The sequence below is a fragment of the Narcine bancroftii genome, chromosome 8, assembly GCF_036971445.1.
Source record: "Narcine bancroftii isolate sNarBan1 chromosome 8, sNarBan1.hap1, whole genome shotgun sequence".
Taxonomy (NCBI): domain Eukaryota; kingdom Metazoa; phylum Chordata; class Chondrichthyes; order Torpediniformes; family Narcinidae; genus Narcine; species Narcine bancroftii.
The window spans coordinates 141,906,964-141,919,809 of NC_091476.1; the positions used below are offsets into that span (position 1 = coordinate 141,906,964).

The window sequence follows — 12,846 nt, forward strand, 5'->3', positions numbered from 1 at the left end:
CATCTACACGATAGCGGGTTGTATAAAGGAAGGGGATGGGTCAACATACAGGATGGAGATTGTAAATTTGGTTGAATGATGCACCAACAACAAGCTTGCACTCAGTGTCATCAAAACAAAGAACTGATTGTTGATTTCAGGAAAGGAAAGCCAGAGGTGTACAATCCAGTGATTATTGGGAGATCAGAGGTGGAGAGGGTGAGCAATTTAAAATTCTTGGGAATCACTATCTCGGAGGATCTTTCCTGGTCCCAACACACCAATGACATCGTGAAGAAAGTATGTCAGCGCCTCAACTTCCTCAGAAGTTTGTGGAAGTTTGGTATGACATCAGAAACCCTGGCAAATTTCTACAGATGTGTGGTGAAAAGTGAGCTGACTGGCTGCATCCTGGTCTGGTATAGGGACACCAATACCCCTGAGTGTAAAGCCCTCCAAAAGGAAGGGACCCAGCCCAGGACATCACAGGCAAAATCCTCCCCACTGTTGAGTAGATCTGCAGGGAACAGTGCTGTTGGAGAGCAGCAGGAATCAACCACACCAGCCAGAACACACTCTGTTCTTGCTGTTGCCACCAGGAAAAAGGTATAGGTGCCACACGACTCACACCACCAGGATCAGTAACAGCTACTACCCCTCGACCATCAGACTCCTCAACAACAAACTCAATCAGGGACTCATTTAAGGACGCTTACTTGGACACTTTATTGATTTTCTTTTTGTTCTCTCTATATTGCACAGTTTATTATCTGTTTACAGTTCTTTATTTGTTTACATGTTTTCACTGTGTATTTTTTTTTCACTACCAATTATTGGTAATTTTGCCATGCCCACAGGTAAAAAGAATCTCAGTTGTATGTGATGTCATACTCTGCATGTATTCTGACAATTAATCTTAAATCTGTATTTAATCAGTACAGTACAGGCCCTTCAACCCTCGATGTTGTGCCAATCTATAGATTCCTACCAAAATATATTAAAGTATTCCTACCTTGAAACCCTCTATTTTTCTTCCATCCATGTGCCTGTGTGAGTTTCCTAAATGGCCCATTGTTTCAGCCTCCACCACCATTTCTCGCAAGGTATTTCAGGCACCATAGCTCTTCGTGTTTTTTTTTAAAATGTACCCCTTATGTCTCCCCTAAACTTTCCTCCCTTCACTTTGTACTGATGTCCTCTGGTGTTTGCTGTTCCCATCCTGGGAAAAAGGCGCATGACACACCTATCACAGGCAAACCACATTGCAAAAGAAAATCACGTGCATCGAGGCTCTCCACAAAAAGACAACATCAGTGACAGTGCGGCGCTGCTTCAGCTCTGCACTGAGGCATCCACCCTGAAGTTTGCTCCCAAGACACTTGAGATGGTTTGGTGCAGCAATACATGTTCTGTGAACACATCTGCTGTAATATTTATAGAATCACTGAAAGCGAGTTTCCTCCAATAGCCCGGATAATAAATTCACTGCCTAGTCTGGAGCTGAGCCACACAGACTAGAAAGGTTTGAAATTTGATTCCTTGTCTGCACTGAGTTACTGGACTCTGGCAGAGCTGCAGATGAAGTGGGGAAATAAGCCTTAGGACCTCTGGATTAAGGAAGGGGAAAATCTTTTCAGAATACTGTGTGCGTGCATGTGTGTACAAGTGTGTGTGAGCATGCATGTGTGTGTATTGTTACATTACCTATATAGATCAGAGTGCACATGAAAACTATGGAGACCCATGTATATATACATGTATGTAAGTATAATGAATGCACCTGCACGTTGCTTGACAACATCAGCTTAATTCTGTTGACCCTACCTCCCACCCACTCCCCTCCTTCAAAAAAAAACACATCAAGGCTTCCTGTCTAGTCTTGCTTACTAAAATTTTGTGTGTGCTGAAGTACAGTGCTGCGTCTGTTGCCTGGAGTATTGTAGCCTCAGTAAAACCGTTGATTTGAGGGAGTGCCGAAGACCAGAATGTGTTGACTCTGGGCTGAAGCTGTGAGTGCAGCAATAGCCTGTCTCAGTCGACAGACACAGTCTTTAATGTGTGTACAGGATTTTCTTTGGTAGATTTAGTACTCTCATCTGTTTCTTTCTAAAGGAGGTGTATTCCACAGGGAAGGGAATGTAATTCCTTCTGGGATCAATAGAATTTAGTCTCTGTAAAGAGACCACACTGGTTTGTTTTTAATTTCCTTAATGTTTCTGTGCACAAACCTAAATTCTCCAGAATGGCTGTGTCAGAACATTCTGCATCTGTATCGGAGCACAGAGTGCTGTGCACTGCGGACGATTCGGGAGGGTTGTTGGTCTCTAGTGACTGAACATTGCCAAGCAGCAAGTGCTTTCGTTGTTACTGGGTTGCTTTCTGATCCACGTGACTTTGACCCAGCAGGAAGCTGACAGCCTTGCTGCCTGGCCTTTAGCCAAGGGAAAACCGACAAACATGAAAGCTGCTTAAATCTTTAAATGACAACCTGAGATAATAAAAATGGCTCCTGCAGGGAGATGGTTGCATGTGATTGTGTTCAGCCCTTGAGAGTGGGCTTGTGTTTCTCCGGCATAGAGGACATGGGCACAGGTCTGTGGGGGGGAGGTCAGTGGATTGTGAGCATACTGTACAATGTGTGCAGCATGTTCAACATATGTCCTTAAGGGTAGCCTTGGCAGGAAAGGGTTTTTTTTCCTGAGTGCATGATGAAGATCATTAGGAATTTCCTGTAGTCAGAAGCCAAGAAACTGGTGCTGGAGGTGGGGAAGGTTTCAGAAATAATGCTGTGTTTATATTTAAAGCATGGGTGTTAACAAAATGGTCCCACATACCACGTTCCTCTCTCACTCTTGGCAAGATCTTCTAAAATGTACGATTCAGCCCTTGCATGTTTATTCCATTTTGTTCAATATTCCCTCAGTCCACCGCAGCCTGGAGCTAGCTTCCATATGGTGAACATTTTGGTGCATTAAGTCTTAGGCTCGAGCATCAAAGATGAGTGACTCAACTTTTCCCAAATTAAATATTAGATTTTGGAGGTATTGAGCACAGGTTTTGTTTTTCTTATTATTACGGCTATCAATTGTGCGTCTTGTAACTTGTGTTGAAACTGAAAAGTTTGAAATCCATAAATTAGATTCTCGAGAGACCACGATTATCTTTTGGGAATGGGGGTGGGGGGTATTGGTGAGATCTACTAACCTGATAGTTGGTGCCTGAACTTGGATGAAATCAGCTTTGTTGGTACATTCCACGTTTAATATGAAAGTTCGTGGTCTGTACTCCATGTCTGGGGTTGCCAGTGAGCCAAGTAGGAGAGGCAGGAAAAATTTGTAGATGCTGCATTTCATAAAACAAGCAGGGAAAGTTGGCTGGTTTAATTTCAAATGAGTGTTTTCTTGAATGGTACTTAAGAGGTGTTGAATCCTTTGATGGTGTAGTAAACTTTCCAAATATTCCAGTGATTGAAAATCTATTATAAATGTGTAATGTTTTTGCAGTGTGTAAGGGAACAAAAACTCTGAATTTTTTTTCCCCTCCTTTTGTTGTCAGGGAGTTCAGTATGTTACACAAGTGAAGGAACAGATCAGGCTTGTGTTCAGGCATGTTTAGTTGTATGAACATTGGAAAAAGAAAGCTCAGGGTGGTTTCCTTTTATAACTTCAACCATTTCTTTCTGAAATAGACTACTGTTTGACAATTCCAGGAACGATGGACAAAGGCACCAAGCTTCAATATCACAATGCAACCACGCGTCAGTTCCGGGTTTAGGATTGCCTTCAGTGAGATCGTACTTGGCCTGCATCTGATTTCCATTGCTATCTTTCACGTGCCTGCACCCTGGAAGTGATGTAGGATGCATGTAGCATTGAAGAAAGTGATTCATAAAAAAGTGAGTCATATATGTTCATAACTATCTTACGTTGAAGATGGTAACATATTAGAGTGATTTGTTAGAAGGTTGGTGTATTTATGGTGTACTGACAATATAAGGAATATCAACCAGGAGCAAAAGTTGACAATATCTATCCTGTGCCGTCACTCAATAAGATTCAGCCAATTTTTCATATCTGGATGTGTTCTATGATTAAGCTGTTTCAATTCTCTCAAAGTAAAAATTCCTAAAGATTTCGGATTGTCTGAGGAAATAAATTCTTCCTTGCCTCCCATCATAAGTGAATGACTCCTGAAACTTTGTCCCTAATTAATTCCAGATATACCCATTAGGGGACTCATACTCTCATATAACTAGTGCAGAAAGGGTGACTAGATCAAACTCCAATGAGTAACAACCCAACCCTGGTCCACCTTTCTTCATGCGCAAACCCAATCTCAAGGATTGATCTGGTGAACTCTCTCTGCACGGCATTCCATGCAAGCCTGGTGATACTTCAATATGAAAATCAAAGCTATACAGAATACTCCAGCTGAGGTCTCACCAGTGCCTGTAGCATTGCATCAAAAGTTCCCCACTTTTACTTTCCAGATCCCTTGCAATAAAATAGTGATCAGCCATGATCTGTAAAATGGCGGTGCTGGCTCGACGGGCCGAAGGGCCTACTCCAGCTCCTATTGTCTATTATTCTTTAATTAATGTTGATATGAAGATTTTGGCTAAAGTATTGGCCCACAGCTTGGAGAATATTTTACCATCAATCATCTCTGTGATCAAGCTGGCTTTATTAAAAATAGTTATTTGTATTTTAATATACACCATTTACTGAATATTTTATATTCCCCCTACTTCTGCCTCTGAATGTGTTCTTTCTTTAGATGCATAGAAAATTTTTGATCGGATGGAGTAGGGTTATTTATTTACAACCCTGGAAAAAAATAATTTTGGACTATGTTTTATTAAATTGATTAAATTATTATATTTATGTCCTACTGCTTCAATTCTTACTTATCCACAAGGCTGTCCTTTAACTTTTTGATTTGGTATTAGAACCTTTAGCAATTGCCCTTCAGGAACATGGAAATTTTACAAGGATTTACAGGAAGGCCATTGAACATAAGGTTTCCTTATATACAGATGATCATCTGCTTTTTGTATCTAATCCAGATGATTCTTTACCAAGCATGTTACCTTTGTTATCTCAATTTAGCCAATTTTCAGGATTTATGTTGATTGCGCACAAGAGTGAACTTTTACCTCTAAATAGTGCTATACCATGGTATTTTAATTTTCCTTTTAAAATTGTGAAGGATCAATTTGCTGATCTTGGTATTACAATTACTAGGAATTATAAACATTTAAGGAAAATGTTTCTATTATTTTATTTAATCGTGTTAATTCCTATCGAGATGGTCACCTTTATCTATTTCCATGATTGGTCAGATCAATTCTATTAAAATCAACATTTTAGTATCTTTTCCAATCTATGCCAATTTTCATTCCTAAATCTTTTTTCAAATCACTTGATTCACTTATATCTTCTTGCATATGGCAAGGAAAACACCCCGTTTAAATGGTTCATCTTCAGAAAGCTAAAAGGAACAGAGGTTTGGCGTTTCCTAATTTTAGACGTTATTACTGGGCAGTTAATATATGTAACTTGATTCTTTCACTACAATTTTACATTCCTGTTGACTGCCCAACGTAGGTAGAAATGGAACTTAATTTTGTTTAGAATTCTTCCTTGTTGACAATTCTAGGGTCGTTCTTATCTTCTTTATATAAACTAACTGATTGTTTTCATTGTGCTCTGTGCTCTGGATTTCCTTATTATGAGAATATTTTATAATGTTTAATTTTATTTTCTTTCTCGAATCTGGTACCATGTTGTATAAATGGACTATTTAATTGTTTATACTGTAAAACATCAATAGAAATATTTTAAAAAGAAAGAAAGAAATGTAGAAAATAAGGAGCAGGCCATTCGAGCCTGCTCCACCATTCAATGCTGATCATACAGACTAATTTCCATGCTCCTGATGTCCCTCCATGTCTCTTGTTCCCTATTTCATTAGGGCCACATTCAACTCCCTTTTGAATATATCTAATGAATCGGTCTTAAAAAGTTTCCGTGGTTGGGAGTTCCACAAGTTCACACTTTTTGAGTGAAGAGGTTTCTCCATCTCAGGCTGGCACAATGTTGTGGGATTGACATTTTGGACTGTGCTTACCCCTTATCTGTAGATTGTGATCCTTTGTTGTGGACTTCCCAAACATCGGGAACATTCTTCACAATTGTGTATGTCTCAATGACATCCCCTCTCATTCTCCTAAGTTCTAATGAGTATAATCCTGGTTATTCAGCCTTCTCCATCCATCAGTCCTGCCATCCCAGGGATCAGTGTGGTGAATATTCACTGCACTCCCTCAATAGCAAAAATGTCCACCCTCAAATAGTGAGTGCAAAACTGCACACAAAACTTCATGAACATGCAGGTGGTCAGACACAAAAGTCTGCAGACACCGTGATTGAAGTAAAAACACAATGCTGGAGAAACTCAGCAGTGTACTTTATGTAGCAAAGATAAAGATACATAACCAGCGTTTCAGGTTTGAACCCTTCATCATGGTATGAGCAAAAATGGTTATGTACCTTTGCTATATAATGTACCTGGTGCCTGCCTACATTTTGCTCATAACTTGATGAAGGGCTCAAGCCCAAAATATTAGTTATGTACCTTTATATTTGCTATACAGGTCAAGTACATGGGAGCACGTGTTTAGATTTTGGAATAATATGTTTAATAATGTGAATAATATTTTGTACATACCAAAGAAAACTTGATTTCTGCTTACAGAAAAATCCAGCACCAAATACTAGAAATTCTGCTGGCTGGCAAAAATACAGTGTGCAATGCATGTATGTCTGGTTCTGCTGATGGTTGGTAACAAATTGGCGCCCACTTGTGGTGTCATGTTGGTGCTCAAACAATTTTGGATTTTGGAGCATTTTGGATTTCGGAACTTCAGATAAGGGGTATGCGACCTGTAAAAAGTGCTTGTCCCGATGAGTTTCTCCAGCATTGTGTCTTTTCTTCATGTACATGGTTGCTTTATTATTTTGTTTAATAGATGAGGGTTCCAAGATCCCTTTGTATCAGGATGTTTTGTAGTCTCACTCAAGTTATAGCATTTTTATTATTTCAACTTCAAGTAAAGAACCTCACATTTTGCCATCTCACTTGTAAACTTGCTCTTTGTGTCCTTCTTGCTTCTTGCCAATCCACCCCTTCGTACCATCAGCAAACCTTGCTGAATTACATTCATTCAAATAACACTCATCCCCCATGGCACCTCCCTGGTTATAGCAGTTATCTCTTTAGGAATGAATGCCATTACTTTTTGAAAGACATGGCTTTATTGTATGGGATTCACATCGTTATGCTCAACTGTGAAACCCTTAACCTGGTTTGGTACATCCCTTTAAAGTAGCTGATGTCTTTCAGAGACTCAGGGGTAAAAGCATTTGGGGTGTATGTGGGGAGCAAGGTCATGAGGTCGCTGGAATGAAAGCAAAAATGAGCCAGTCATCTGGTCAATGGCTGATCCTCTCACTGATTCTGTATCCATCAATTTCCTATGTCCAAAACTCCACTCAGTGGCTGTGAGTGTGCTCAGTGACTGAGCAGTCACAACTTTTGATGTTAGAGACTTCCAGAGGATCTCAGTCTCAACGAGGGGAGATTTGTACATTTTAAGTAATGTCCCATTAAGATTAATGTTCAGTAGAGTTCACTTATATTTTGTTTTTGTAAAGAAAATGTGCATCTTATAATGCCTTTAGCATTCTATTCACATGGCAAATGGACCATTGAATGTCATCTAACAGATCAACAGAAATCTTGCAGGGGTCTCTGCCATTTGTGCTGGAAACTGAGACATCATTCTCTTTCACTCACTCGAAGGATGATGCCTCCTACTTGCTCCATCCCTGGATGAGACTGCAAAAATCTGACAGATCATGGGCCCTGCTCCACACGTTTCCACACATTTGCTTGAGGCTTCATCAACCTGCCTTCCTCATTCCACTATTCCTTGGCAGGACAGAAAAGTGCAAGGGCATGCATTCAGAGAGAAGTGAAGCAATGGAATGTGTAGAAATAGGAGGGATCTGCATGTTGTGAATAAACAGAAGGATATATGTCCCAGTGCAGGTTAATGAATATATCTGGGACTTACATTATTAGTTGTAGATGGATGTTCCTTTGGGCCAACCCATCCATGTTGATCAAGCTGACATCTGGGCTAGTCCTATTTGCCTGCATTTCATCTATATCCTTCCAAACTTGTTCATATCTTTCCAAACCCATCCCATCCAAACATGTGGACAGATATATGGATGGGTAGAGTTTGGATGGATATGGGCCACTTGTACCCACTTCTAATGTTTCCTTTGGTAGTTCGCTCCAAACACAGAACTCTCTCCGATTGCAAATGTTGCCTCTTTGGTCCCTCTTAAATCTCTCATGTTAAATATATATCCTCTGATTCTGAATTTTCTGCTCTGGGAAAAAGGCTGACCATTCACTTTATTGACACCCCTCATGATTTACTCATGGGGATGGGATCGTGATAGTACAGACCTATCACCAATGTATATAGTTACAGTATCTAGAGTGTAATGACTGTGCTTACAGCGATAGACTGAGAGCTTAGCCACACCTACTGTCTGGGCCTTAAAGGGTTGTGTCCCTAGCCAGGTCGGATCATTCCGGACTGGTCGACCACCTGTGAAGAGCTCCTGTCTTTTGCTAATAAGAGCCTTGGTTTGGATCAACAAGTCTTTGGTTCTTTCGACGAGGTCTATAGGGATGGAGAACTATTATCGAGGAAAAGGATTCCAAAAATTCATGACCTTCTGGGGCAAAAAAAAATCCACTTCATCTCTCTGAGTCATAGAGTTGCACAGTGTGGCTTACCCACACTGACCAAAATGTCCCACCATATGAGTCCCACCTGCCTGTGTTGGGCCCATATTCCTCTAAACCTATCTGTTGAAATATTTCTTAAATATTGCAATCATAACTGCCTCAATCATGTCCTCCGGCAACTTGTTCCATTCATCCACTATCTTCTGTATACATTAAAAAAAGTTACCCCTCAGGATTCTGTTAAATCTTTGCCCTCTCACCTTAAACTTTTGTCCTCTGGTTCTCGATTCCCCTGCTCTGAGCAAAAGACTCTTTGTGTTCATCCAATCTATTCCCAGCCTGCTCAACCTCTCCCTATAGCTTAGGCCCCCGAGTCCTGGCAACATCTTTATGAATCTTCTCTGCACCCTCTTCAGCCTGACAACGTCTTTCCTGCAGCACGATGACCAAAATGCAACTCAATACTTCACAAATGTCTTGTATAACTGCAATATGACCTCCCAGTTTCTAGACTTGATTAAATGGGGTGACCTTAGTTCTATATTCTCCAGCATGAAGAGGCATCCTCCACATCTTGGGTGCGTCCCTCAAATCACCTGACTTCCAAATTCCAGATATACAGACAATGAGAAGCAGGGGGGTCCCAGTGGGACAGGGAGCATCCATGGGTAGAAATGGCCAGTCAACATTTTGGCCCGGGACCCTTTATTGAGACTCGATAGAATTGGAAATGGAGGACGAGTTAGTTTTGTACTCTTGAAAAGGTGAAAGGAGGAGAAGATAAGACAAAGGGAATATTGATGATAAGGTGAGGCATGCTTAATAATGCTTGATGGGTTAGTGACACCATTGAAGAGTGAACAATACAGTCAATGGAATGTAAACTAGTGTAATGCGGGGTTAATGGACATATACTAATAGAGAAAAAAGCGCTGAACCAGGCCTCGGGTGGGTGATATTAAGCATAAATGGCTCATTCTGATGCCGACAGAGAAAGCAAGTTATTGTAAATGGTCGCCACTGATCCCGGTACTAGAAGCTGTGGTGCTTTTCCTTGTATTAAACAGAGTCATTCAGCACACAGAGTTGATCAGAATGGAGCTGAATTTAAAAAAGAGGGAGTTAATATAGTGTACGTTTAGCACATCGCTATCACAGAGTCAGCGATCCGGGTTTGAATCCTATGCTGTCTGTAAGGAGTTTGCACGTTCTCCCCATTCCTGAGTGGGTTTTCCCGGGGTCCTCCAGTTTCCTCCCAACCTCCAAAATGTACATGGTTGTAGGTTAATTTGGGTGTAATTGGGCGGCTTGGGTTTAAATAACTGGAATCAATTTCTCCTGTGTTGTAAATAAAATTTTAAAACATTAAATTTAAAAAAAAATGAATTGCTGATGTCTGGAATAGATGAAAAGCTTGTTTCCATTCTATATCTTTCCTGAGTCTTAATAACTATTATGCAAAACACACATTTTATAATATTATAGTCATGTGGCAGTTTATTAACAATTTCATACCAAGAGATAAAATAATGATGTCGGATTAACTTCTGGTGATTTTATTGAACATTGTATCAGAGCCCAGCTGAGCCATGTGGTTGACCAAAGTAGCAGTGAGCAGTCAGTGGTTAATGGTTCGACCTGGCTCCTGACATGTAATGCGCTTGACATTTTCTTTCCTCCTAACGTATTTGCTGTGCCAGGTGACAGATCCAAAACTGATAGAGGACTATATATAGGGGCAGGAGCTGGTACCTTTAGGTGGTGGGGGGTAGGTCAAGACCGTACCATAAAATGAATGGGAACATGACCTAGCTTAGCTGGCTGTCAAACCTCTCAAAAGCTAAAAATGTTTCTGAATGTTCGTGACCTTCAAATTAATTCAAGAACATTAACACAATTACAATTTTAAAAATCCTTTAACTCTTAAACATTTGGAAACAAAAATGTCCTTCCCCTTTGTAGCCGTTCATCTCCATTCCAAGTTAATGGACTTGATGTTTCTGCACAAGACCAAACACACAACACTGTTGGGCTCCAGTTCAGCATTGAAATGCAGCTGGAACCTTGCCAAATAATTTTGGCAAACAAGTGTGAGGCATCTGCCTTTAGTGGCACTGAAGCCCAGAAAAGGCACCATCACCACGTGGCCCAGCAACATTTCCAAGCAGGCTCTATCCTGTCATTATTTCATCCCCTCCATAGGTTGCACAAAGAAATTGGTGAGGAACTCAGCAGGTCGGACAGCATCTATGGGTGGAAATGGCCAGTCAATGCTTTGGGTTGGGACCCACACCCTCTGGATTATCCACCAATATCTCTTGACTTCTCAGACAACAGAATAGTGTGCTTTATGTGAAACAAAATGGATTAGAGGCCAGAGCGATGGGGGTCCTTTATGATGTCGACTGCCTTCTTGCAGCTGCTCACACAGTTGTCTGCAATGGACTGTGTGACATGTGGAACCAGATGTGAACATCCAAGTGTACATCCCCTTGATTCTTCTGCTGGTGGATCTTCCAACCTCTAATCCCCTCCTTAAATCTCTCTGATTCCCACATAGAGAAAACATTCTCTTTTTCACAAAATATCGGATATAGAGGCAGAAGTAGATCCATTGGTCCATCGAGTCTGCTCTGCTACTTAGCCCCACACCCCAGCTTTCTCCCTGTAACCCTTGATGCCCTGACTAATCAAATACCTGTCAATCTCTGCCTTAAATATATCCAACGATCTCATTACCATAGACTCTCAACCCCCTGAGAAAAGATTATTTTTCTCATCTCGGTTTTAAATTGATGCCCTTTTTTCCTGAAGTTGTGCCCTCTTGTCTTTGACTCCCCTACCATGGGAAACATCCTTTTTCATCCACTGAAAATGCTGAACCACCAAAGGAATTGCTCACACTAACCATTCAAAACTCTCATATTTAGGAGACAATATTTATTTATTTGTTTGTATAGATTAAATACTTGTCCTGCTGTTTGTTTGTATATGTGTTATTTCAAGGGTGTGTGTCTGTGTGTTTTGCATTGAGTACCGGAGTAGGTTGTTTTGTCAGATTTGACTTGTGCAATCAGATGATGATAAACTTGAAAACCTGACTTTTTAGCCCATGATGCTTGAATCTGAACTTTGCTCGCTTTATATCTTCGTATGACTAAGTGTCAGATTGTGCTGAGATTTGCTCCTGCGGAAACTCTGGAGGCATTTTGCTGCATTAACTGAACTCTACGCATCCAAGTTGTTGTTGTAGTACAGCACAACCCTTGGGCCGCTGAACAGTTCAGCTTCATTCTCCTTGGCACTATCTCATTTTTCTTTGCTCTTGCCCTACTTGCTGGCTGGCTTTCTGCAGACAGATTTCCCAGTTGTCACACATTGGTATCAAGTGAAGCACTTGATTGAAAAGTGTTCTTGCCATCTGTTGGATGGTTCAGTTAGAATCAGAAAGTGTTTATGAAGAAATGGATTCAGGTTGCAAACAAGTTCATTTCCTTCTACAAGTCACTCTGCCCTGTGAAGTCACTTTGCATTCTTCAGATGAGTTTGCTAGGTTCCAATGTATTTCATTATGTGGAACCCCCCTGCCCTATAAAAGTATTTGGGGGTCTGTTGTTGTCTATCAAATGTGCTGAGAACACAGAGCGGTTTGTAAAGACATTGATATTGGGTGTTATTGAATATGGATGAAACATCATAGTGAGATACAGAGTTTTGTAATTATGTGGCACAACACAGTGACTAAATGTTGATTAAATTTCAAAGCAGTAAACACTCATCATAAAACTAATGATTTCTTCTTGAGTTAGTGTTCTATGGTTGGTCTTTTGGTGAGTGTGATTGCATTGAACACCTTCACCTACCCTCGTCTTTTTCATGTTACCCTTTCCTTCATTTAGTGTATTACAGGGTTCCCAGTATCATGAGCTTGTGTTGGGGGAACCCCAAATGGATGGATTGGAACTTTTGCAATCATTTAGTACCTGGTCAAGAAAGCAAAGTGGTGAGTGTTTCAGTGTGCTGTCACTTTTCATATCC

The 12,846-nt window shown here is 40.7% G+C and overlaps 1 protein-coding gene across 8 annotated transcripts in view; it reads left to right on the forward strand.

Moving 5' to 3' along the window:
- ahdc1 (AT hook, DNA binding motif, containing 1) overlaps positions 1-12,846 on the forward strand; it is a 207,145-nt gene that overhangs the window by 74,510 nt on the left and 119,789 nt on the right. For all 8 annotated transcript variants that reach the window (XM_069895109.1, XM_069895110.1, XM_069895104.1 and 5 more), the window contains exon 2: positions 3,668-3,874. The gene's annotated coding sequence lies outside the window, so the exon portion shown is untranslated. The remainder of the gene's footprint in view (positions 1-3,667; positions 3,875-12,846) is intronic.